Below are 27,189 nucleotides of genomic sequence, written 5' to 3' on the forward strand. Positions count from 1 at the left end.
AAACTCTCATTCTCCCTCCAGGAGACTTTGATTATAACTACAGACTACGACCGGCACTTATTGGTGTCGCCCGTTATTTCTCACTAATCCAAAAGAAATTGTATAACATTGTTTCACGACCCGATTTATATTTACTTGAATAAAGGTAAGCCTAACAGACGAAGAGAAGAGGACTACGGAGGCCCACTAACTTTGTATGTTATTAGAGGCTGTCGAGTATGCTACGGACATGTTATAGCCCGTTAAGCATATTATAAAGGTTTAAGGTCTTATTAGCAATACAAGTGGACCATTAAGGTCCAATAGTATGTTAAAGCTAATAAAGGCCCACTGGGTATGTAATTGGGTCACCGGAAGCCCAATAAATATGTGTGATTATATTGGGCCCAATAATCAGGATATTGGGCCATAAAGGCCCAATAGCACGAATAGAAGGTATTTGAGCCCAACCATTGAATCATTTATAATTTATTAATCTTAAGTTCGTAATATAGCTGTTGGTTATAAGTGAGATGTTTATTCGAATTGTTAAAATGTTTTGACGTTTGATTTATAACGAAGCTTGGTTATACGTATATATTTATATATTTTTTTAAAACCATGCGTTATAAACTTAATATTTTTAGCCCAATAATTTAATATTTGTCTACTTGGCCCAAAAACATTTAGTTTGACAAATTCAGCCCCTTAATCTATAAAAATGGCACTTTTAGTCCCCTTTTATGAAAATTGACATTTTTGGTCCTTACACCGTTTTTCTTGACATTTTAGACCCAAACTTTATTTAAATAATAATTTCAGCCCAAAAATATTGTATTTGTCATTTCCAGCCATTTATTGTAAAAAGTTTACACTTTTGGCTCAAATTCCGTAAGTTTTACCTTTTTGACCCCAAAATCAAAAACTTTGCATTTTTAGTCCAATTTTGCATCAAAGTCATTTTCAGCCCCTAAAAATAGTTTATTCATGTTTTAGACTCATAGTTTGATAAGTTTTCCAATTCAGCCCCTCAACATTTCATTTTTTCGCAACTTTGAGCCCAAAAACTCGTGAGGCCCATTTTAAAGCCCAATAAGCTAAAATTTATGTTTTTGACCCCTAGAAAAGTGTTATTTCATTAAAGTTAGATTTCTATGTAAATAATACCATTTTGTCCTTATAAAACCGAAAATTACATATTTTACCCAAACTTTGATTATTTTTTCAAAAATGACACTTAAAAGGACTTTGACTTTGTTTTCACTTCTTAAGCCTAAAGATCCTTAGATCTTTGAAGTAAATTGTTTATTATGTACTTTGTTTATGTATTCTTCACACTTTAGCCATAGATTTCAAGATCTAGCAAATAACATCATATTTTCATAGCATAAACCAAAGAAATCACATATAACAACATACACACATAGATCAACACATGGTACTTGTGTTCTCCCCCAAAAACAAGTAAAAACCGTTAACAAGGGGTATGAACTCACCTTGGGTTTGTTGTTTTGGTTTTTGTGAAGAAAAGATGGAGGTTTCGGCCTTGATCACTTCTTGAAGAGAGTTTCGAATCCAAGATGATCTTTAGAAGCTTAAATCACGAATGAGAGTGGTTTAAAGAGAGATTTCTAGACTATATTTGAATCAAAATTGTTGGAGTTACACAATAACTTACCAAGAATTGGAAATACTTGATGAAGATCCTTAGAACTCTAGCAAAATTTCGAGATCTTGGAAGAAGGAGAGAATGATCTTTGAGAGTGTTTGGAGAGGATTTGGAGGGATGTGTGTGTGTGTTTGGTTCTCGGCCGAAGGAAGAAAAGAGAGGGAGAAGAGAGAGGTGTGAGTTGATAGGTGCATGGGGAAGTGTAAGCCTTGCATGGATGTATGGTGGACAAGAAGGAGGTGGCACCTCCTAAGTCAACCCTTATCACCATCCTCTTTTTCCTCTTCTTTTTGATGTTGGACCGAGTTGGGCTTGGTAAAAGAAACATGGATTAACTTGGCCCACTTCTAGCCTAAGTTCGAAACTATGATATTCATAAAGGAGGTTTTCGGCCCATTGGCCTTCTTTGGATGGTTCACGGCCCATATTGTATAAAAGAATGAGTTTTATGGCCCATTAGGGCTATTTATATTTGTTATGGCCCAACAAGGTTAATTAGGCTAGTTATGGCCCAATAAGGCTTATTGGAGAAGTTTATTCCATTTTAGGCCCAATATGGCCCAAAATGTCCATTCTTATGAAGGTGGGTTGAATTAGAGCCCAATTAAGATTTCTAAGCCCAAACTTGTCAAATTGGAGACTTATTGGGCCATTAGGCCCAATAAGAAAATCCTAGTCCACATTGGACTTAAACCGGGATTTTTAGGGTTTCCAATATTTTGTTGACTATTTAAAGTGTTTGCATAGAGTGATTGATGGAACTTTGGTGTTATTGAATAAACATCATGCATACTTTCAAGTTTTAGTCACAACTGTTATCATTGTTAATGTTTACAAAAGCATTAGAATTCCTAGTTGTGACATCATCTCCCCGTTAGAGGGAATTTCGTCCTGAAATTCTTTTTGAAGCTACATTTGAGAATGTGAGAATAGGTGAGGGTACTTTTGCTTCATATGGTCTTCGCGTTCCCATGTGAATTCCGGTCCGCTTTGCGTTCCACCGAACTTTCACAATCGGAATGCGACTTTGCTTAGTACGCTTCACTTCCCTGTCCATGATTTCAACTGGTTCCTCGATGAACAAAAGATTCTCGTTGATTTCGATTTCTTCTAATGGGATGACAAGAGTTTCGTCGGATAAGCACTTCTTCAAATTGGAAACATGGAACACGGGGTGTACACTGCTGAGCTCACCAGGTAGCTGTAGCCTATAGGTCACTGGACCGATTCGGGCAAGAATCTCGAATGGCCTAATGTACCGTGGGTTTAGTTTTCCCCGTTTCCCAAAACGAATCACCCCTTTCCAAGGAGATACCTTTAGCAACACCCGATCCCCGACTTGAAATTCCAAGCGCTTTGGTCATTTATCAGCATAGCTCTTCTGTCGGTCTCGTGATGCTTGAAGTCGAGCTCTGATTTGAACTATCTTCTCTGTCGTCTCACGTATGATTTCCGGCCCTGTTAATGCATTGTTTGGTATATGTCCTCTTGCTAGCTAAGTGTCACCCACCTCAGCCCAACACAACGGTGATCTGCATTTACGACCGTATAATGCTTCGAAGGGAGCAACTTTGATGCTTGTGTGATAACTGTTGTTGTACGAAAACTCAATTAAAGGCAAGTGGATATCCCACGACCTTCCAAAGTCTATCACACATGCTCGAAGCATATCTTCAAGCGTTTGAATGGTTCGCTCACTTTGACCATCCGTTTGTGGGTGGTAAGCAGTGCTCATGTCGAGTTGTGTTCCCATAGCCTTTTGAAGAGTTTGCCAAAAGCGTGAAGGGAACCTACTATCCCGATCTGAGATGATAGATATTGGCACTCCTTGGAGTCTCATAATTTCCTTGATGTAGATTCTTGTTAGTCGCTCCATCTTGTATGTCTCCTTTATTGGCAGGAAATGGGTGGATTTTGTCAACCTATCAACTATTACCCATATGGCATCCATTCCATCAGTTGTCTTGGGTAATTTGGTCACAAAGTCCATGGTAATCCTGTAACATCCCAAAAATACCAGCTAAAAATTTCATTTTTAAATTAGGTTAATTCATAAAAACATCGTTACAAAACATTCATAATATTAATTTATGTCTGAGAACCGGTAACATCATAGTAAAATATTCAGAGTACATCCCAGAAAATCCATAGTGCGGAAAACATGAGAGTGTGTGATATGCCGCTACCGCGCCGGCTCCTGTCCCCTAGCTGAAGAGGTACCTGAAAATAAAACTATAAAACGTAAGCACGAAGCTTAGTGAGTTCCCCCATAATGCCACATACCATGCAATCATATAATGAGTAACTAAAGGATACGGGCCTCGCCCACACCCATAGAGATACGGGCCTCGCCCACACTCTGCTATCCATGGCGATACGGGCCTCGCCCACACTCCGCTACTAAACCATGACATACAAGTATCACACAGACAACAAGTATACGCAATTCTATCATACTGGCATATGACACAATCAAACTCGGCTATGAGATACGGGCCCCGCCCACACTCTGATACTAACATATCGTCTATACGGGCCGGCCTTGGTGCCTTAGACCCGTCCCTACTGGAAGAAAACTCACCTCGAGAGTAGCTGCCGAAAACCTGCTCAGACTACGCCTGGCTGCCGCACCGGTAATCCCTCCGGCTATAAATCCGTAAACATGGATTAGGTACTCATAAATACCCCTAAGGTCAAATGACCGGTCAAAGTCAACTCCTTGGTCAAAGTCAACCTTCTGATTGACTGGACTCGCCGAGTCCATATGGCGACTCGCCGAGTCCTTCTATGTCTAGCCCGACTCTGACTCATCGGGTCCCTGTTCCCACTCACTGAGCCAGCCTGGATTGCTAGACGGGGACAACTAACAAACCCGCGACTGGACTCGCCGAGTCCAAGGGGGTGACTCGCCGAGTCCGACGAACAGATCTCACAAATCGCTCCAATCTCCCATCAGAACATCAACCTTGGAGATTTGGAGATTCTGGGACTATAGCTACACGTTAAATTGCTAATTCCACGTGCGACTACGGAGGGTTGGACCTCCTACACTTAAACCCTTCTTATCCTAATGACTGATCATATGACTCGCCGAGTTGGAAGAACAACTCGTCGAGTTCAAGGCTATATTCAAGGGACTCGCCGAGTTTGAAGAACGACTCGCCGAGTACCAGGCAATCTTCATAGGACTCGTCGAGTTGTTTATCCAACTCGTCGAGTCTAAGGCCATCTTCTTGGAACTCGCCGCGTGCACTTTGGCACTCGCCGAGTACCCTTCGACTCTTCACCCATTCTGGCCAAAACTGAGACATGCAATGGTTCCAAACCATAAATCTAAGCTCCTAGGGTATAAACACACGAAGTTTGGGAGGTTTAAGGTCTTGAAATCCACATATAAGGGACAAAAAGGGAATCTATTATACTAAAGATTAAGAAGGAGCTTTCTTACCTGGTTAGGAGCTTCTCCCAGGGTAGATTTCGGATCTACCACACCTCCTTGCACCCTCCAACTTCCTCCTTCTTCTTCTAAGCTTCAAACTTCCTTCACCAAACCAAAATCACTCACAAGGATCAAAATGAGCTAGGGTTTCGCTCTACAGTTCTTCTGGAAGAGAATGGGACGAAATTGGTGTTTTAGAATGGGTAAAATAGGGTGCAATGTCTGAAAATAGAGTTTCATCCAGACAGGTGGACTCGCCGAGTCCATGCATCGACTCGCCGAGTTCACCGCTCAAATCCCGTGTCTACCCTGCTGCTACTCGGCGAGTCGGGACGCAGACTCGCCGAGTTCGTGGCAAAATTAGGATAAAAACTTAAATAAAATCATACCATGAACCCGGTGTTACAAATCTCCCCCACTTATTTTAGACTTCGTCCTCGAAGTCTGCCGCTCCCTTCCGCAACAGCTCCGGATAATGCTCCATCATCTCATTCGCGGGCTCCCAAGTCCATTCCGAGCCCTTCCGATGCTGCCATTGCACCTTCACCAGCTCCACCCTTTTGTTCCTCAGTTCCTTCGACTTCCGGTCTAGGATAGCCACAGGCCGCTCGATATAATTCAGGTTGTCGTCAACCTGGATGTCCTCCAAAGGTACCACTGCTGAATCGTCCACCAGGCACTTCCGCAGCTGGGAGACGTGGAAAGTGTTGTGGATCTGACTGAGTTCGGCTGGCAGGTCCAGCCGATATGCCACCTTGCCCACCCGGGCTGCAACCCTAAACGGTCCAATATACCTGGGACCCAACTTGCCCCGTTTCCTGAATCGGATGACGCCCTTCCACGGTGACACTTTCAGGAGAACCATATCCCCGACCTGGAACTCCAGGTCTGATCGGCGCCTATCGGCATAACTCTTCTGCCGACTCTGAGCAGTCTAAAGCCTGCTCCGGACCTGCTGAATCTTCTCTGTCGTCTTGAGCACTACTTCGGTGCCCCCCATAACTCTCTGTCCAACCTCGCCCCAACATATCGGGGTCCTGCACTTCCTCCCGTACAACATCTCGAAGGGAGGACAGTCAATATTCGCGTGATAGCTGTTATTGTATGAAAACTCGGCTAAAGGAAGATAGGTATCCCAGCTACCACCGAAGTCTAAAACACACGCCCGCAGCATATCCTCCAGAGTCTGGATGGTCTGCTCGCTCTGGCCATCCGTCTGCGGGTGAAAGGCTGTACTAAAATGCAGACGAGTACCCAGCTCGTCATGAAACTTCTTCCAGAACCTGGAAGTGAACCGCACATCCCTATCCGAAATCACTGAAGCTGGCACCCCGTGCCGTGCCACCACCTCTCTGACGTAGATATCGGCCAATTTCTCGGCCGAGATGCTCTCCTGAATCGGGATAAAGTGGGCGCTCTTGGTCAATCGATCGACGATAACCCATATCGAATCCACTCCCCGCGCGGTCCTGGGAAGCTTGGTGATGAAATCCATCGTGATGTCTACCCATTTCCACAGCGGGATATCCAACGGCTGCATCTTGCCGTGTGGTCTCTGGTGTTCGGCCTTGACCTTCCTGCAGGTCAGGCACCGCTCAACGTACCATGCTACATCCCGCTTCATGCAGGGCCACCAATAGTCCAGACGAAGATCCCTATACATCTTCGTTGCCCCTGGATGAATGGAGAATCGGGATTTGTGCGCCTCCTCCATCAGAACCTGGCGCACGCCTCCGAGGTATGGAACCCACACCCTGCGGTGTAATGTCAATAATCCCCTGCTGTCATGGTCGAAGGAGGAAACCTGTCCCACAATCCGCTCACTCTTCCGATGTTCCTCCTTTATAGCCTCCTGCTGAGCCTCCCGGATTTGCTCCAAAAGCGGTGTCACCACTGTCATCCGTATGCAAATATCCCTGATTGGCGCCGCCTTGCGGCTAAGCGCATCGGCCACCACGTTGGCCTTCCCCGGGTGATAAAGGATCTCACAATCATAATCCTTTACCACATCAAGCCACCGACGCTGCCTCATATTCAGATTTGGCTGGTCCATGAGGTACCTCAAACTCTTGTGGTCCGTGTAAATCGTACGGCGAACCCCATAGAGGTAATGACGCCAAATCTTGAGGGCGAACACAACAGCCCCCAACTCCAAATCATGTGTCGGGTAGTTCGCCTCGTGAGGCTTCAGCTGCCTCGACGCGTAGGCGATGACATGCCCTCTCTGCATCAATACCGCGCCCAAACCTGAGATGGACGCATCGCAGTATACAACAAAATCCTCCATGCCCTCTGGCAAGGCTAGGATTGGCGCCTCGCACAATCTCTGTCTCAGTGTCTCGAATGCTGCCTGCTGCTCAGGACCCCAACGAAAGACCACAACCTTCCTTGTTAACCTGGTCAGGGGTAATGCTATCTTGGAGAAATCCTTGATGAATCTCCGATAGTAGCCAGCTAATCCCAGGAAACTCCGAATCTCAGATGGAGACTTCGGAACCTCCCATCTCATCACGGCCTCCACCTTGGCTGGATCCACCGAAATCCCGTTCTGGTTGACAAGGTGCCCAAGAAACTGCACCTCGCGCAACCAGAACTCACACTTGGAGAACTTAGCATACAAGTTCTCCCTTCTCAAAGTCTCCAAAACCTCCCGCAAATGCTCCTCATGCTGCTCTCGCGTCTTGGAGTTAACCAAGATATCATCAATAAATACTATCACCGACCGGTCTAACATCGGTCTACACACGCTGTTCATGAGGTCCATGAACGCGGCAGGAGCATTGGTGAGCCCGAAAGGCATCACCACGAACTCATAGTGGCCATAACGTGTCTGAAATGCCGTCTTCTGCACATCCTCCTCTCTGACCCTCACCTGGTGATACCCTGAACGCAAGTCTATCTTGGAGAACCAAGATGCTCCCTGAAGCTGGTCAAAGAGGTTGTCAATCCTCGGGAGTGGGTAGCGGTTCTTCACCGTTACCTTATTCAGCTCCCAATAATCGATACACATCCGATGCGACCCGTCCTTCTTCTTCACAAACAGAATCGGGGCTCCCCAGGGTGAACTGCTCGGTCTAATGAAACCCTTGTCTAACAGCTCCTGAAGCTGTGTAGAAAACTCCTGCATCTCAGGAGGAGCCAACCGATACGGTGCCTTGGCTATCGGAGCCGCACCAGGGACTAGGTCGATCCTGAACTCCACCTGTCGCTCTGGAGGTATCCCAGGCAGCTCCTCGGGGAATACATCCGCGAACTCTCGTACTACAGGCACATCGCCCACCGTCGCTTTACCCGCCTCCCGGGTGTCCATGACATATGCGACATATCCTGCGCAACCCTGCTGAAGGTAACGCCTTGCCCTCGCTGCCGAACAGAAAGTTGGCCCTCGCTGTGATCTCTCACCCTGAATTACTAACTCTCCCCCACTTGGGGCTCTGACTCGTACTAATTGTTGCGCGCAATCTATCACTGCCCCATTGGGACTCAGCCAATCCATACCAATAATGACCTTGTTTCCCCGCAATGGAATGGGAACTAGGTCAACCAAATACCGCTCTTCGAACAACCTTAACACACAATCTCGGAAGACCTCTGATGCTCGCACCGACCGGTCGTCCGCAATCTCGACCTCTAAAGAGCAATCCAACATGCTCGAGGACTCAGGAAACTTCTTGCTAAGTGCAAGAGAAACAAAGGATCGGGTAGCCCCCGAATCAAACAACACCTGGACTGGAATACTGTTCACATGGAACGATCCTAAACGTATATACACAGAGCACATATCAATATCATAAATCTCATATAAATAGGTCAGAGGGAAAGAATCATACCCGTCACCACATCGGGTGCAGCGCGTGCCTCCTCGGCTGTCAGCTGAAATGCCCGGCTCCTCACCATCGGAGCCTCTGCCTTGCCCTGCCGGCCATCTGTAATCCGCAGGGTCGCTGGAGCTGGCGCCTGTACTGGCGCTGCTGCTGTCAACTGGGGGCAGTTGGCCCTCTTGTCGCCCCTCTGGTTGCAGTGGAAACACAGCAACTCATATGTCTGAATAACCGGAGCAGGGGCAGTACAATCCCTGCTGAAGTGTCCCGTCTTGCCGCACCTGTAGCAGCCTGTCGATCCTAACCTACACGCTCCCTCGTGCGACCTGCCGCACTTCCTGCAGCGGCCCGGTCCTGAATGGCCTTTCGGCCTACCATCTGATCCCTTGGGCTTCTTTCCCGAAGCCCCTATCGTCTGTCCCTCCTCTGCCTTCCTCTTCCGGATGTGCTCCAGATCTATCTCCCTCTCCCTCGCCCTAGCAATCATAGAATCCAGGGTAGGGCAAGCTGAAAAACTGACATGCTCCCGAATGTCGGCTCGCAGCATGTCATGGTAGCGGGTCCTCCTCATATCCTCATCACCTGCATACTGGGGCACCAGTAACGCCCTCTCCCGGAACTTGGCAGTGATCTCCGCCACTGTCTCTATCGTCTGCCTCATGTCCAAGAACTCCCGTGCCAACTGCTGGAGCTCCACCGCAGGCGCGAACTCCGCCCTGAATCGTGTCACAAAGTCCGGCCATGTCATAGCCTCAATGGCCGCGGCTCCCAAAGAGTCACAAACCGACTCCCACCAATCTCTAGCTCTGTCACGTAGACACCCTGCTGCAAATCGTACCTTCGACCCCTCGGGGCAGAAGCTGATCAGCTGTGCAGACTCAAGGTCTGCAATCCATCGTCTGGCAGCAATGCGGTCCTTCGCCCCATGGAAATCTGATGCACCACTGCCCCTGAAGTCCTTAAAGGACAGTGTGCGTGGTCCTGACTGGCTAGCCGCCATATCACTCCTGAACGCCCTGAGACGATCCTCCATCAACTCTACAATACCCTCCTTGATCGACCCGAAGATGATGGGAGTCGACTCAAGGATGCCCCTGGTAATCTCTAACGCGATGAACTCACGTAGACCCTCATCAATTGGTTCGGACCCTGAACCCGAACCCGATCCCGATCCTGAGCCTCCCGCTCCCTGTCGCGTGGTCACCATACTGAAAAACATAGCATAACCACCATCAAACGATATTCCTCTAACGAGGCTCACCTACATACCACTAGTCCCCGGTCTCGCCTCGGCCCTTTTTGAATCGAGTACGGATCCTCCGCTTTCAGTAGTACGGGTCCATACTACCTTCCACGTCTATCCGTACTTTCCTCAAGAATTGCCTCAACTCAACCAAGTCCCTTCTACTAATAATGCGGTTCTCGTGCTACTCTCGCCCTAGGCTTACCCTAAGTAATCGCCATCCCACTCTCTGCCATCAGCTGCACAAGAAGTCCCTGCTTTCTTTCCCTAACTAGCTTGCGAATACTATTACATATTACTCAGACTAGATAATTATTCAAATGAGAGGTCCTACCCTACAACGGTTGGACTCAAACAAGAGCTGCGAAATAGGGCTAGACCCAACCTTCTGAAATTATTTAATCCTTGCAATATGTAACTTAGCATATTCGTTCACTAGTTAGTGAAAGACGACTAGAACTCCTAATAGCACAAAGCAAGCATCATTCGGGCATTGAGTACACATAATCAAGTATATACTACTCTGGCTATCATACTGACTGATCTGTACTAGCATGCAATTCTCAAAAGCCGAAACACATAAAGCAGACACATAAGGCATCATTCCTAGATCCTTAGTCCTATTCTAGCGTGTTGTTCTACTGAAACTGAACTGATAATCATAACGTAAACTTGTATGGGCACTTTGGGGAAAACTTACTTGAGCTCGGCCGGTCGCGCACATCACACACCTTTTTTTTTCTTTCTAGAAATCCCTTTTTCTTAGTCTTTAGAAAATCATTCCTTTATAAAAATCTTTTAATCCCTCGATTTGAGTCCAGACACCCCCGAAGGTGTGTCCGAATCCCTCAAACCAGGGCTCTGATACCAACTTGTAACATCCCAAAAATACCAGCTAAAAATTTCATTTTTAAATTAGGTTCATTCATAAAAACATCGTTACAAAACATTTATAATATTAATTTATGTCTGAGAACCGGTAACATCATAGTAAAATATTCAGAGTACATCCCAGAAAATCCATATTGCGGAAAACATGAGAGTGTGTGATATGCCGCTACCGCGCCGGCTCCTGTCCCCTAGCTGAAGAGGTACCTGAAAACAAAACTATAAAACGTAAGCACAAAGCTTAGTGAGTTCCCCCATAATGCCACATACCATGCAATCATATAATGAGTAACTAAGGGATACGGGCCTCGCCCACACCCATAGAGATACGGGCCTCGCCCACACTCTGCTATCCATGGAGATACGGGCCTCACCCACACTCCGCTACTAAACCATGACATACAAGTATCACACAGACAACAAGTATACGCAATTCTATCATACTGGCATATGACACAATCAAACTCGGCTATGAGATACGGGCCCCGCCCACACTCTGATACTAACATATCGTCTATACGGGCCGGCCTTGGTGCCTTAGACCCGTCCCTACTGGAAGAAAACTCACCTCGAGAGTAGCTGCCGAAAACCTGCTCAGACTACGCCTGGCTGCCGCACCGGTAATCCCTCCGGCTATAAATCCGTAAACATGGATTAGGTACTCATAAATACCCCTAAGGTCAAATGACCGGTCAAAGTCAACTCTTTGGTCAAAGTCAACCTTCTGATTGACTGGACTCGCCGAGTCCATTTGGCGACTCGCCGAGTCCTTCTATGTCTAGCCCGACTCTGACTCATCGGGTCCCTGTTCCCACTCACTGAGTCAGCCTGACTCGCTAGACGGGGACAACTAACAAACCCGAGACTGGACTCGCCGAGTCCAAGGGGGTGACTCGCCGAGTCCGACGAACAGATCTCACAAATCGCTCCAATCTCCCATCAGAACATCAACCTTGGAGATTTGGAGATTCTGGGACTATAGCTACACGTTAAATTGCTAATTCCACGTGCGACTACGGAGGGTTGGACCTCCTACACTTAAACCCTTCTTATCCTAATGACTGATCATATGACTCGCCGAGTTGGAAGAACAACTCGTCGAGTTCAAGGCTATATTCAAGGGACTCGCCGAGTTTGAAGAACGACTCGCCGAGTACCAGGCAATCTTCATAGGACTCGCCGAGTTGTTTATCCAACTCGTCGAGTCTAAGGCCATCTTCTTGGAACTCGCTGAGTACCCTTCGACTCTTCACCCATTCTGGCCAAAACTGAGACATGCAATGGTTCCAAACCATAAATCTAAGCTCCTAGGGTATAAACACACGGAGTTTGGGAGGTTTAAGGTCTTGAAATCCACATATAAGGGACAAAAAGGGAATCTATTATACTAAAGATTAAGAAGGAGCTTTCTTACCTGGTTAGGAGCTTCTCCCAGGGTAGATTTCGGATCTACCACACCTCCTTGCACCCTCCAACTTCCTCCTTCTTCTTCTAAGCTTCAAACTTCCTTCACCAAACCAAAATCACTCACAAGGATCAAAAAGAGCTAGGGTTTCGCTCTACAGTTCTTCTGGAAGATAATGGGACGAAATGGGTGTTTTAGAATGGGTAAAATAGGGTGCAATGTCTGAAAATAGAGTTTCATCCAGACAGGTGGACTCGCCGAGTCCATGCATCGACTCGCCGAGTTCACCGCTCAAATCCCGTGTCTACCCTGCTGCTACTCGGCGAGTCGGGACGCAGACTCGCCGAGTTCGTGGCAAAATTAGGATAAAAACTTAAATAAAATCATACCATGAACCCGGTGTTACAAATCCTTTCCCATTTCCACTCGGTTATTACCGGCTGTTGTAATAGTCCCGAGGGATTTTGATACTCTACCTTCACTTTAGCACAATTAAGGCACTTGCTAACATAAGTGGAAATTTTTGCCTTCATGTTAGGCCACCAATAATATTGCTTGATATCTAGGTACATCTTATCTTAACCCGGATGGATGAAGTATCGGGTCTTATGAGCCTCATTCATGACTACCTCTCTGAATCCCCCAAGTTTAGGGACCCAAATTCGGTTCATGAAATAATATGTTCCTTCCTCCTTGACTTCGAAGTTCTTTTCCATTCCACGTAACGCTTCGCTGGTTCTGTTTTCTGTCTTCATGGCATCAGACTGGGCTTCTTTAATTTGCGAGATTAGATGTGATTGAATGGTTATCGAAAGACTTTTCACACGACGATTTGAGTATTCTTTCCGACTCAAGGCATCAGCTACCACGTTAGTGTTGCCTGGGTGGTACTTGATTTCGCACTCATAATCGTTTAGCAGCTCAACCCATCTTCGCTGCCTCATGTTTAACTCCTTTTGATTTAAAATGTGTTGGAGGCTCTTGTGGTCAGTGAAAATGGTGCACTTCATACCATAAAGGTAGTGCCTCCAAATCTTCAAAGCAAAGACCACAGCTCCCAATTCGAGATCATGGGTGGTATAATTCACCTCATGTGTCTTTAGTTGTCGGGATGCATAAGCTATCACCTTCCCACGCTGCATGAGTATACAGCTTAAACCCTGATTCGAAGCATCGCAGTAAACTACGAAGTCCTCAGTCCCCTCTGGTAATGATAGTATTGGCGCACTACAGAGAGCTCGTTTCAGAGCTCGGAAGGCAACCTCCTGCTTTTCTGTCCATTCAAATTGTTGAGTTGAAAAACTCTTAGATCGATTAGATCTTCAACAGATTAAACAATAAAATCAAACAAACACAGAAAACACAATATAGAATCAAATAATGCTTAATGATTCAAACGTAGTCACGCCTCAGCAGAGCTCGACAAAGAACTTCCACTGTAGAGGCGAGCTAGGGTTTTGTAGTACAAAGCCGAATAATAATTATCAAAAGCACTGCTTACTAAGGTTGCATGCATGCACCTTAAATACTAAACCCTAAACAAAATAATCACAGTTGGACAAGCCCAAACTGGATAGCAAAACTAGGCTAAGGACCGAGCCCATGACGCAACACTATTTAACCCAACAATCTCCCACTTTGCGTCAAATGAGGCGAGAGATTATTTCTGTTGAGTAGCCTTCACTGTCTTCACAACTTTGAACAGCCGAGGAATAATAGCAAGAAGGGTATGCCGAAACTGAATATACCGTCGTAGCATGTCAGTAAACAACTTCTTGTCAGTTGCAAAGTTCTGATTGCACCTGTGGATGATCTCCAAAATATGCTCCAAGCAAGCAGTTGAGAATAGGTGCTTATCACAAAGAGCAAAAAGACATTTGTGATTTTCACCCCTAACGAACATCACTGTATGAAATTTGGGGTCGATTTTACCCTTGACCATAACATTCACATTGCCAGTCCTGCCAGATGGCTTGATCGTTGGTCGCTTGTGAATGGCAGATGCGATTTCTTGATCCATCTTCGCTACTTCATGAATGTAGCAAACAAACATTCGCTTGATATGGTCTATAATCGGCTGATACTCCTGAGGGTTGGACAGCAGAATGTTGTTGAGGATTATCCAGTCGTGAGGGTTAAGGTTCGGTAGATCAGCCAGGGAAAAATTATGAACCGAGCCTTCAGAGCCTCGGGTCACTTTAAATTTGACATTGACAAATTTCCCGGCTGAATAAGGCTTTAGTACCTTGACAGTAGTAATCTTTTGTGAGCTCCAGGTCAAGTACTGAGGTTGAGCGAATTCCAGATAAAACTCCAACAGATCCCGATCCACCTTCGGGTCCGGAGAGGGAATAACAGCAGTTGAGGTGAAGCAATGAAAGATAAATGCCTTTCGAGTGATTGGCATATCAAATTGAGCGTCCTTCGAGTTTTCAAGGCCGAACGACATAACAGGTTCGAGCCAATGAGTACTCGGTTCATCTATAGATTCTCTTTGGAGCGATTCAATAGTCCATTCTGGAAAAATGGACTTCTTTTTCTCCAAGAGCTCCTTTTCTTTTAGCTTCTTCTCGAGCTCAACTGATTCCTTCGCAATCATTTCCTCAAGCTCCTTATCAGTGGGCTTGGCTTTCTGAAAGGGCTTAGAGGGATTTTCACCCAAGGTGTCTTCAAAATCATCATCATCATCTACATCATCTTCACCAATTTTCTTCTTCTTCTTATCCCTTTTGCTGACCGAAGCTACATTAACCTTCGGTGCAGCTGTTGATTTGGGTTCGGGAGGAGGTTGAGTATTATCCCTGCCAGTTGGACTAACCTTTTCCTTTGCTTTTTCTCCCCCTTGTTTCGGCTGGACAGAAGTCACCGAAACACCCTCTATCCGACTAAGGATATCCAACGCAGGTCTGAGTTTTTCAGCTAAATGGCATCTGATGGATATAGTCAGAATAGAGTCATGGGCGTCAAGAAGATGTAACAAAATGGAATGAACGTCACCCACGGAGCTTCTAATTACTTCTCTTTCAGACTTTAAGTCATTAAGCTCAGTTATGGCAGAACGAAGCTTAAGATTTTGAATTTTGAGCTGAGAAGTACGTTTGTCAAGCTCGTCCATAATGCGATTTTCAACAGCCAGTTTGGCTTCCAGCTGAGTCAGATGCTCCTTGACATTATCATGAAGATTTTCATTGGCAGCTTCAATGGCCTGTCGAGCGATTTCAAGATTAGACCTTTCGGTTTCAAGAGAACGTTGGAGATTTTTATCCGAAGCAGTCACTATTCGAGAGTTCTTTTGAGCAGCTGCTTGCAATGAATCGAGGAATAACTGAGCCTCAGAAATTAGTTTTTTGACTTTTGCGGTCGCATCTTTGCATTCTTTCGTTGAGGCCTCAACAGCAAGCGAGGCCTTATGACATTGGGAAGTGGAGACATCAATGGCCTTTGCTGCGGCGGAGAGAGAGGCATCATGCTCTTTAACAACAGAAGAAAATAATGCCTTTAGAGCAGCTTCGGAGTAAGCACCAGTTGATGTGGAAGAAAGTAGTTGATCGAGTTTGTCAGTAACCATCTTTAGATGGCGCTTGGTAACAGGAGCATTGTCATCGTCATCACTTTGAACACGGTAGGGACTGAAGTAAGTGGAATCAAACTCCAAGTCCTCACCTCCAAGAACAGTGTTAGTTTCGGTAGATGGGGTAGGTGATGGTGGTTTGGTAGTGACTGGAGGTTCGGTAGAGACACGGGGTTCGAGTGCTGAAGAACGAGCCCCCGTATCAGATACGTTGGTTCGAACTCCAGTAGTGGTGGTAGTAGTAGCCTTAGTGAAGATGGGTGCAGAAATAGGAATGGTAGAAGATGGTTGAGAATTAATGACAGGAAGGGATGGAGACAGGAACAGAAACCGGTGGAGGAGAAGGAGCTTGGGACCGAACAGGTACCTCAGGTGTAGGCGAGCGAGGTGGTGTATCACCACGAACCGAACCTTCATCCTCTGAGCTTTCGCTGTCAGATTCACTGGGAGGATTCGTTGGTTGATTAGGAGGCACATACTCAGAATCAGAATCACTCGAGGATTGAAGAATTAGCCGGCGAGCAGGTTTCTTTCCTTTCTTCGGCTTAGGTTGAGCCGGTGCTGCCGTTTCTGACTTTCGCTTCCTAGGGGTTTGGACTTTTGAGACTTGGCCCCCCTTATCTCCCTTTTTGACTTCTGGCTTTTTGCCTCGTTTGGCAGGTTTGTCTGCGTCTTCGATTGATTTCACCATGTCAGCAGTGAGTTCCCTTGGACCAGAAGAAGGAAGCTTCTTATATTCCTGAATAAGCTTGCTTGAAGGAGGCACAAAGGCAGACATCGATTCAGGAATGGACCCAACAAAAGAAAATTTTGAAGGATGAGTAACAATGATATTGGTGGTGTGAAACGTAGCAATAGAGGAAAGCATGTAGTCTGCCATGATAGGAACATGAAAACGATCCATTATCCACTGAGTGATAACAGTCCAGAAGCGAGCACAAGAAATCTCGGTGTGGCGAGAGGAAGATGATAAACTCTGAATTAGTTGAAGCCATAAAACCATTCCATAATCTAGATTAAGACCAAGGTACACACCATAAAGTAGAGTCATGAAGGACTTACTTGCCCCGTCAGAACCAGCACTACGTTCTGAAAGCCCTTTGAAGAGTAGAGTAAAGAGGCCATTCCATTGAGGAGGAAGGCAAGACTTTTTGAACTTTGTCACAGTGGTAAGAGTTTCAGTATAGCCCATGTTGTAGAACATTGAGAAGAGTTGACCTGTGGCAATAGAATCAAGATTAACCATGGAGTCTTCATATGCAAGCCCTAGAAGAGTGCATAATCAATTCTTGGAGATGGAGGCTTTTTGGCTAAGAATATCGAAGAAAATTTTGTCTGCCCCTTTGTCATATGTTGCAGAAGAATAGATTTGAGAGAGACAAGACATCGGAACAACTTCGACTGTGGTTAGGGCTTTGGCGAGTGGGGAATATTTCAGGCATTCCACCACTTGATACATGTACGTATCGTACAGAAAAGGGGAGAGATCGATCAGCAGGTTCTGATTAGGTTTGATTGCAAGAAGAGTGGAGCGAGCAGTAGTTTCTTGAACTGAGGATGATTCTGCCATTGATAAAGCTTGTTGAGGAAGAAGATGAACAGTGAGAAATTCATTGCCTGCTTTTGCTCTAGTGAATAGAAGTCTGGTAAGGAACAGTCGTACTGAAATTAGCCCTTATATACGATCTTGGAGAGAGAAAAATCGTAAGTGATGATTGCTGAAATCTTGGAAACAACTGCTGAAAAGGCGTGATTTTGACAGCTTGCAACCCCGATAAAGTAGAGATGACGCATGCTGACCAATTCAAATTATGGCGCCTTCGAAAGTTATCCATAATTCAAATCGTCAAGCGTTTAAACTTCCTGCTGAGTCATCGGATGAGTCTTCAATAAAATGCAATCACCATGACAATTCAAAGACGTTACACCAAACCATCGCTTTTAATTTCGAAACCGTCTACATTAACTTGTTAAGAACTGAACAAGACCTCTTTGAGATTATAGAATGTGTGTGCATAAGGGTGTAAATGAGAAAGAAATAAAGCAAAGTCTTTGTGGGAATTTGTGATGTCTATCAAGACAAAAAGTGATTGATCCCGGGCATGAATCTCTTCCTTCAAAGTCAAGAGAGACTTCAAAGTGCTTGTGTGGCTTCCCGTTGACTAACGATCAAGTACTTGTTAAGAAGCATTGAAAGGCATCTTTTTAATTAAGGCTATAAAGGGTGGCTTTCGCTTCAATCATGATTTCGATACTTGATATAAGACCGAAACAGAATGAAGTACTTGTGAGGCCAATGTGGTCTGTTAAACAAGTAGGTAGGAAACATATTCAGTGACTTGTTGAAAAAGATAACAGGAAATCTCAAAAAAAATAAAACTGGATCCTTTTGGAAGAAAGAGTCTTGGTGAAAAACAATTTCATAAAGATCACACAAAAAGAAAATGGAGATTTCATAAGGTGACAAATAATAGATAGAACGTGGAAGTGTTCACCGTCAATTCATTATGGGAGTTGGATTTTGGGTTTCACTTAATTCGTGGTGAACGAAACCAAGATCATCAACACAGAAAGAGTGTAACCATAAACCTCAGTGGTTATTGCTGAGAGTCTCAAGGGTTACAAAATGGGAAGCGAACAGTGATGGAGAAAAATAAGGTGGGTAAGAGAACTGAATGTGCCTCTGCTACAAAAGATTGACAAAACAGAAAACTCTTAACTCAATTTGAGAAGAGTAAGGCAGCTCATGATCAGAGTAAATTTGACAGCCTGATTGGTAAGACAAGATTTGTATGTATCAAGTCATTAAGTCTTTACTCAAGATCGTTCGAGGCTTTGGTCAACATACAGCAGCATGCTTCTAGGGACACTTAGCTAGTACATAGATTGAGATTGATACCTGCCCCAGCTCTATTAGTGAGAGAAATTCTTGTACACGGAGTAAGCAGAAAGAAATAAAGATCTGGAATTTATTAACAAGAAACGAAAGAAAATATTTGTGGATTTTATAAGATATTCTGAAAAGAATTAAAAACAAAAAGAAAATATTTTTGGATTTTATAAAATAATCTGAAAGGAATTAAAAACAAAAAGAAAATATTTTTTGGATTTTATAAAATATTCTGAAAAAGAATTAAAAACAAAAACAGAAAGAAAATATTTTTGGATTTTGATAAAACATCGAAGAAATGCATAAAGGAAGACGCAAGAAAAGAGTATACATACTATACAACCGAAACCATAAGATAGAAATTAGAGGCGAAACGAGCCCGATAAAACCGAACCCGAAATGGACCGAGCGTTTGGTGCATTTCGGTTCCCAAAAGAACCGAACCCGAAATGGACCGAACGTTCGCTCTATTTCGCTTCTAACTTTTATTGAGATTTTGCTACGGATTCAGCTTCCATCATTCCTAAGCCTTGTAGGATTTTAATAAAACTTGCTTCAGGCAAGGCCTTAGTGAAGATGTCAGCCAATTGATCAGTGATTCTTACAAAATGAATTTCAACGTTACCATCTTCCACATGATCTTTGATAAAATGATACCTCAGTGCTATGTGTTTCGTCTTTGAGTGTTGCACTGGGTTGTGACAAATCCTAATTGCGCTTTCAGAATCACAATATAGTGGGATTTTCTTCATATTCAGGCCGAAGTCATGAAGTTGACTTTGTATCCAGATGACCTGAGATGTGCATGATGTTGCGGCAATGTATTCTGCTTCAGCAATGGAGAGAGATACACATGTTTGTTTCTTCGATTGCCAGCTTACTAGTTTGCCATCCAGAAATTGACATCCCGCAGTGGTAGTCTTCCGGTCTAGTCCACATCCCCCAAGATCAGCATCTGAAAATGCTTGGACAAAGAACCCTGATTTGGATGGGTACCACAACCCGAGACACGTAGTTCGTTTTAGATACCGAAAGATGTTCTTTACTGCCAACAGATGAGGTTCGCGTGGATTTGCTTGAAACCTGGCACAATAACAAACAGATAACATTATATCTGGCCGACTAGCAGTGAGATACATTAGAGACCCAATCATTTAACGATAAAGAGTCATGTCTGCGGCCGGTTTGTCCAGTGAAGGGGTGAGCTTTGTGCCGAACGTCATAGGAACCTTTACTTTTGAATCTCCCATCATGCCAAACTTGGCGAGTAATGTCTTCGTGTAGGCCTCTTGATTAATGAAAATGCCTTCTGGTCCCTGTCTTATATTCAGACCAAGGAAAAAGTTAATAGGACCCATTGAACTCATTTCAAATTTAGTTTCCATCAGCTTCCTGAACTCAGCAGTTAAGCTCGGATTTGTGGAGCCGAAGATGATGTCATCAACATAAATTTGAACGATCATAAGGTGGTTACCCTCGTTCTTATGAAAGAAGGTTGAGTCAACGGAACCTTGTTTAAATTTGGACATTTTCAAAAATCTAGTTAGAGTATCATACCAGGACCGTGGAGCTTGCATGAGACCATAGACCGCCTTATCCAGGATGTAGCAGTGATCTGGATATTTTTCGTTCACAAAGCCCGGAGGTTGCTCTACATACACAGTTTCTTCCAGTTCACCGTTTAAGAAGGCACATTTACATCCATTTGAAAGACTTCAAAGTTTTTGTGTGCAGCATAGGCGAGAAATATACGAACCGATTCTAGCCTTGCTGCTGGAGCGAAGGTCTCTTCATAGTCTATTCCCTCTTCTTGACAGTAACCTTTCACCACCAGCCTCGCCTTGTTGCGTATTACGTTTCCTTATTTATCCATCTTATTTCTGAACACCCATTTTAATCCGACCACAGAAGCACCCTTTGATGTTGGAATAAGTCTCCACACTTTATTTCGTTCGAATTCATGAAGTTTGTCCTGCATTGCCTGTACCAAATAAGAATGATCAAGTGCAGTCTTGACTGTCTTCGGTTCGACTTTTGAGACGAAAGAATTGAACATACAAAATTCTACTCTTGAAAAGAGTGATGTTCGTTTCTCTTTTAATTGAGATCGAGTAAGAACTTTTTCTGTGGAATCACCAATGACTTGTGATTGGGGATGATCTTTGGTCCATTTGACGAGTGGAGGGTAATTAGGATCAAATGAAAGATCCGGTTCAGCATTTACTTCCTCTTCAAACTCCGATTGAGTGTCATCATCGTTATTGTTCACATTCTCCCCCTCGAGCGATGATACGTCTTCTATTGCAGGATTAGAATCCTTCCCTTCAAAAGATGAGACTTCCTCAGTTTCAGGATTAGAATGTCTTCTTTCGAAAGATGATAACTCCTCAAATTCGGGCTCAGAGTTTTCCATTGCAGAGCCCTCCCCCTGGAATGTTGAATCTGGGTTGGGATGATCAGACGAACCCTCCCCCCTGAGCATGTGAGCAATCCTTTTGAGGTTCACTCGCGTCTGTCTTGTTGGTGTCAACATTTTGGTTTTCTTCCATATTTGCTGCAGCATCATCAATGATCTTCTTCAAGTTATCTACCTTATTGTCTGCAGCTTTGGATTCAGAGAAAATAGCCTTTTCGGGCTCATCAAACAGCATCATGTATTATTCAAATAGGTTTGAAATAGGTATGGTAACCTGACCGGAGTTTGGAAATATGTCCCCCGCAGAACCTTCGGGGGTTTTGAGCCTCTTGACGTAGTTATCTTCGAAGGTAACATAATAGGTCTCCTCGATTTTCTTTGAACGTTTGTTGAAATCCCTATATGCTTTGGAGGTTAAGGAATAACCTAGAAAGATTCCTTCATCTGCTTTGACATCAAACTTATTCCGGTGCTCCTTTGAATTAAAGATGAAGCACCTTGAACCGAACACATGAAAGAACTTGACATTTGGCTTTCGGTTGTTTAAGATATCATATGGAGTAATCGAAAAGCATTTGTTGAGGTAAGATCTGTTCTGCGTAAAGCATGCAGTATCTATGGCATCAACCCAGAAATACAAAGGTAATGAAGCGAAACTCAGCATAGTTCTGGCGGCTTCACTCAGAGATCGGTTTCGCCTTTCGACAATACCGTTCTGCTGTGGAGTGTACGGGGCCGAGAAATTGTGAGTAGTTCCTTTTTCTGCAAGAAACTCTTCAAAATCTTTGTTCTTAAACTCCAATCCGTTGTCACTTCTTATGTTACGAACAATCTTTCTCAGCTGAACTTCTACGTGCTTGATGAAGAGCTTAAGTTTAGGAGTGGCCTCCGATTTCTGATTCAAAAAGAATACCCAGGTAAATCGGGAGAAGTCATCGACTATGACAAGTATATACTTGTTTCCACCAACACTTTCGATTGAAGATGGACCACATAAATCAATATGAAGTAATTCAAGTGGTTCAATTATTTTTGTGTTGACACGAGAAGGATGATTCTGTCGACTTTGCTTCCCCATTTCACATGCAGCACACAGGTGTTCTTTATCGAATTTCAGAACAGGAAGACCCCGAACATGATCCCCAAGCACCAATTTGTTGATGTCTTTAAAATTCAGATGGGAGAGTCTTCGGTGCCAAAGCCAGCTTTCGTTTGATTGAGCCTTTGATAGCAAGCAGATAGCTGGTTTTCCCCGTATGAGATTGAGATTCAAAGGGTACATTTCTCCTTTTCGCTTTGATTTCAACAGAACATTGTTTGACTTCTTTTCAGTAATCTCAGATTCCTTGTCATCGAAAGACACCTTTAGCCCAGTTCTAACCACTAGTTGAGAAACACTGATAAGGTTGTATTGCAAACCTTCAACATACGCCACTTTTCTAATTGAGAACTCTCTATTAGTAATCATACAATAGCCTTTGATCATGCCATATGAGTTGTTACCATACTTGACACTGCCACCATTTGTAAGGGACCGAAACTCCCTCAGTTCTTCTCTTCTGCCTGTCATGTGACGCGAGCAGCCACTATCTATGTACCATTCATCATCAAACTGCTCGTCATGTATAACCTGCAAAAATTAAGCAGATTTAGGAACCCAAAGAGTCTTGGGTCCTCGTGAGCCTTTTACAGAACAGGGATTTGTAAGTGAAATATCAACTAAAAAGGTTCTTTTTATTAGCGTTGTTTCATCTTTTCTTTTTAGGGTGAAAACTCTGATTTTATCTTTAGGTGGAGTTGTCGAGTATGTGTATTTTACATTAGAATACTTTCGATCAACATCAGGCTTAGATGACGAATCCTTTGAATTTACTTGACAAAGTTTTTCTTTTCCCTTTTGATCATTCTGTGAGGGAAGGTTAGAGCTAGGAAAATGAGATTTGGAAATGATGTTAGCCTTTTGGATATGGCTCTTTTGTGATTTAGAGTGAAAGCTGCTTTCCTTTCGTTTCTGCTCACTGCTCAGTTTGGAACTGAAGCCTTGAGTTTGGTTGACCTTCTCTTGTGGACCGAAACTCTGTTTTCGGTTGGACTGATGATTCGGTTCGATATGTTTCTTTCGGTTGACATGGTTCTTAGGACCGAAACTCTGTTTTCGGTTGTTATTGCCATGCTGAGTGTGACTGTTGGAGTTTTCTCTTCCTTCCTTCTGTTTCTTAGAAGGTTTTTCATAGTGAACATAGTTGGGATTTTGAGAACGCCAGAACTGCTTCCTTTCAGTAAGGTTTTTCTTGTACCTCACATTCCTTTGATGCTTTCGTTCTTTCACCTGTTTTGAATTTCTGTGGATGTTAGCCTTTTTCTCAAACTTTTGAACAGGAGCTTCACTTTTAAGTAAAGAGGTTTCGTTTGAGACTAAGCCTTGTTTGTCTGAAGGCATTTTGGTTCCACTTGTGCTAGGCTCATAAAAACGAGTAGGATCATTGATTGGTTCGGCAACATATCTTCCTTTCACTCTCCATGATGTTTTCTGTGACAAACCTACTGTCTCATCTGCATTGTCAATGGGGGCTGACCAGAAATATTCATCACAGCCTTCAGCATTATCTTCTGCAACTATTGCCGTTAGTTCGGCTGTTTGTTGCAAAGAAACTCCATTGACTTTCTACACCTGATTTGGAGTGGTTTGGACCTTTTGATACACAACAGCCTTTTCTTTAAGGACTTTGGTCTTGTCTTTGGACAAACGAGCAAACTCAACCGAATTTTCAGAAATAAGATTTTTGTTAGATTCGGGTTCGCTTTTGACAAATTCGGAACAATCAACCACATCATCCACAGAAATGACACTCATATCATCATCCTCATCGAATTCAGAAGTATTTTCAACATCAATTTTATTTTCTGAACTCAACTTGGCATTCAACAAGTCAAATTTTTGTACTGTTTCGGTTTGAATTTTCAATTTGTCATTTTCATCCAACAGATTTTTGAGCATGTCCTTATGGTCTTTGGACTTAATGAAGGACTCAATTTTGTCAAGACCAATTATGTAAGCAGGAGAAACTTCCTCAGAAGAAACAACGTTTTCACAGTTGTATGCATCAGCATCGATTTCATCCTCCTTTAATTCAAGGAAGGGTAAAATCATACGATGTATCTTCTTCCCTATTTCACAATCAAGATCCAATTGAGTAATATTGGTATATAACCGCTTAGCAATTAAACAGAAAACATTTTGTTGTTTTAAAAGCTTCAAATTATCTCTTTGCAAATAAATTGTTTCATCCCTAGACCTAATCAACTCCTTCTCCTTTTGCTCAATCCACATTCGCCTCTCCTCACTCTTCGATGACACCCTGCTGATTTGATCAGTTAGGTTAGAGTTTGTGACGCGAGTTTGAGTTAAACTTCCACTTAAACTAGAAAATTTAGATTTTAATCCATTGAGTTCATTTTCTTAGTTAGTGATTGGAATTTTCAGAGAGATAAGAATAGATTGTACCTTCTGGATCAACTCATCGCAATCGTTGATCTGCTGACTGACAGGCTTTGCTGCGAAACAACGGTCTTTTCTCTCATTCTCTTCATCATTTCCTACGTCAGTGGTATAGCCCCGCATGTGTGACACTCCAGACGTCACCATCAAACACCTTCCTGTATTGTCATCTTCCTTCACCAACAGAGCCTTGCCATGAGTCGGCTTCCTCACTTCTTCGTCCTCTGAATCAGTCGACCAAATTTCAACGCCTCCAAATTCATCATCGACTACATTTCCCTGCACAATAAGAGCATTCATGGTGTTGTTAGATCCTGCTTTCTTCTTCCTGATTTCCACCAAACGCCTTGTGAGGTTCGCTTCCTCGTCCTCATCTTCATTCTTCTCAGACATCTTTCTGAGCATGCAGTCTTTGGCGAAGTGATTTTTACCTCCACAGTAGTGACAGGTAAAGCCCGAGTCACCTCCAAGTTTCGTTTCCTTCTTTGGTTCTTCCGTCTGAGAAACATTTTTCGGTTCCTCCTTAGCTTTCTCGGCGCTGTAACTACCTTGCCAGTTATGGTTTTTGTTTGTTGGAAATCTTCTGTTGATGAACTTCTTGGGATTTGACACCATCAGAGAATACTCTTCGCTTGTTAGATCATATTCAGAGAGATCTAAATCTTCCTCTTCCTCAGCAGCATTCTTACCTTTGGAGATTAGAGCCAACGATCCCATGCCGGAAACCACATTTGATTTTTTAGTCAAGGCGCTCTCATGCGATTTTAGTATCCCCACCAATTTAGCAAGAGAGTAACTTTTGAACTGTTCATGTGCCTTCACAGTTGACACCACAGCCATCCATTCCGATCTAAGGCCATTCATGAATGTTACCTTTTGTTCAATGACTTTCCTTTCGATCTCGTGCTTAATCATCTTGCTTAAGAGATGATTGAAGCGATCGAAGGATTGAACAAGCTTCTCTTCAGGCTTCTGCTTAAAATCACCAAATTCTGAGAGCAACAGTGTTTAGATTGAGTGCTCAAGATCTTCATCTGTAGAGTACAATTCCTTCAACCTGACCCATATTTCCTTTGCTTTCGTGCATGAGCTTACCAGCCAAAACGTGTCTGACTGTAATGCAAACCTTATCATCCTTAAAGCTTTGATATTGCACTGAAATTTTTCCTTCTCGTCTTGAGGTATATCTTTTACGTCACTGATGAGTTGATTATATTCCTTTTGAGTTTTAACAACTCTTGAGATACTTGCATGAACGAACGGACCAACAGTGATCGCCTCCCAGATTAAGTATCCATTATCTTCTGAGCCAATCACGTAGTCTTCAAAGTGATTCGCCCAGACCTCATAATCTTGATTGTATAAAATAGGGATCCTTGTCGTCGATCCTATGCTGTTTGAGATGTTGATTGGGTTTGACTGAGAATCGTCCATGGATGTTAATGCTTGTTTAAACCTGCTTTAGATCAGACTTGTAAATAACGTTAGGGTAAGATCAAATATTCAATGAACCACGTCAATAGCAGATGACGGCTCTATTAATATCAATCTAAGCGGAAAACCCTAAGATCTTCTTCAACAGAAGAGATGTGTATGAATTACACAGTCTCCTGCTCTCATACCAATTGTTGAGTTGAAAAACTCTTAGATCGATTAGATCTTCAACAGATTAAACAATAAAATCAAACAAACACAGAAAACACAATATAGAATCAAATAATGCTTAATGATTCAAACGTAGTCATGCCTCAGCAGAGCTCGACAAAGAACTTCCACTGTAGAGGCGAGCTACGGTTTTGTAGTACAAAGCCGAATAATAATTATCAAAAGCACTGCTTACTAAGGTTGCATGCATGCACCTTAAATACTAAACCCTAAACAAAATAATCACAGTTGGACAAGCCCAAACTGGATAGCAAAACTGGGCTAAGGACCGAGCCCATGACGCAACACTATTTAACCCAACACAAATGGTACGCCTTTTCGTGTAAGCATGGTAAGTGGCTTGGCTGTTCAGGAGAAGTTCTGAATGAATCTTCTGTAATAGCCTGCAAAACCCAAAAATTGACGAATTTTTGTGGGTGTCGTTGGGACTATCCATCCTTTAATGGGTTTGATCTTAGAAGGGTCCACATGTATCCCTTCTTGGCTGACAACATGACCTAAAAAGTTTAAGCTACGGAGCCAGAACTCACACTTAGAGAGTTTTGCGTATAACTTTTCGGCTCGCAAGATTCCAAGACTTGTCGGAGGTGTCGACTATGTTCCTCTTCGCTTCGAGAATAAACCAGAATATTGTCGATGAAAACGATAACAAAATTGTCGAGGAATGGTCGGCAAACTCGATTCATCAGGTCCATAAATGCGGC

At 43.7% G+C, this 27,189-nt stretch overlaps 2 long non-coding RNA genes across 2 annotated transcripts; both read right to left on the bottom strand.

Annotated features, from left to right (window-relative positions):
* Positions 1-3,773: 3,773 nt before the first annotated feature.
* Positions 3,774-5,164, bottom strand: LOC145163256 (uncharacterized). Its single transcript, XR_013739683.1, has 3 exons — positions 5,097-5,164; positions 4,230-4,294; positions 3,774-3,868 (listed from the first exon to the last, which is right to left on the bottom strand). It is a non-coding gene; the product is annotated as an uncharacterized LOC145163256 (long non-coding RNA).
* Positions 5,165-11,195: 6,031 nt separating this feature from the next.
* Positions 11,196-12,521, bottom strand: LOC145163258 (uncharacterized). Its single transcript, XR_013739685.1, has 3 exons — positions 12,454-12,521; positions 11,608-11,672; positions 11,196-11,246 (listed from the first exon to the last, which is right to left on the bottom strand). It is a non-coding gene; the product is annotated as an uncharacterized LOC145163258 (long non-coding RNA).
* Positions 12,522-27,189: the final 14,668 nt, after the last annotated feature.

This window comes from Lactuca virosa, chromosome 3 (genome assembly GCF_052849685.1).
Source record: "Lactuca virosa cultivar CGN04683 chromosome 3, Lactuca_virosa_CGN04683_v6, whole genome shotgun sequence".
Lineage (NCBI taxonomy): Eukaryota > Viridiplantae > Streptophyta > Magnoliopsida > Asterales > Asteraceae > Lactuca > Lactuca virosa.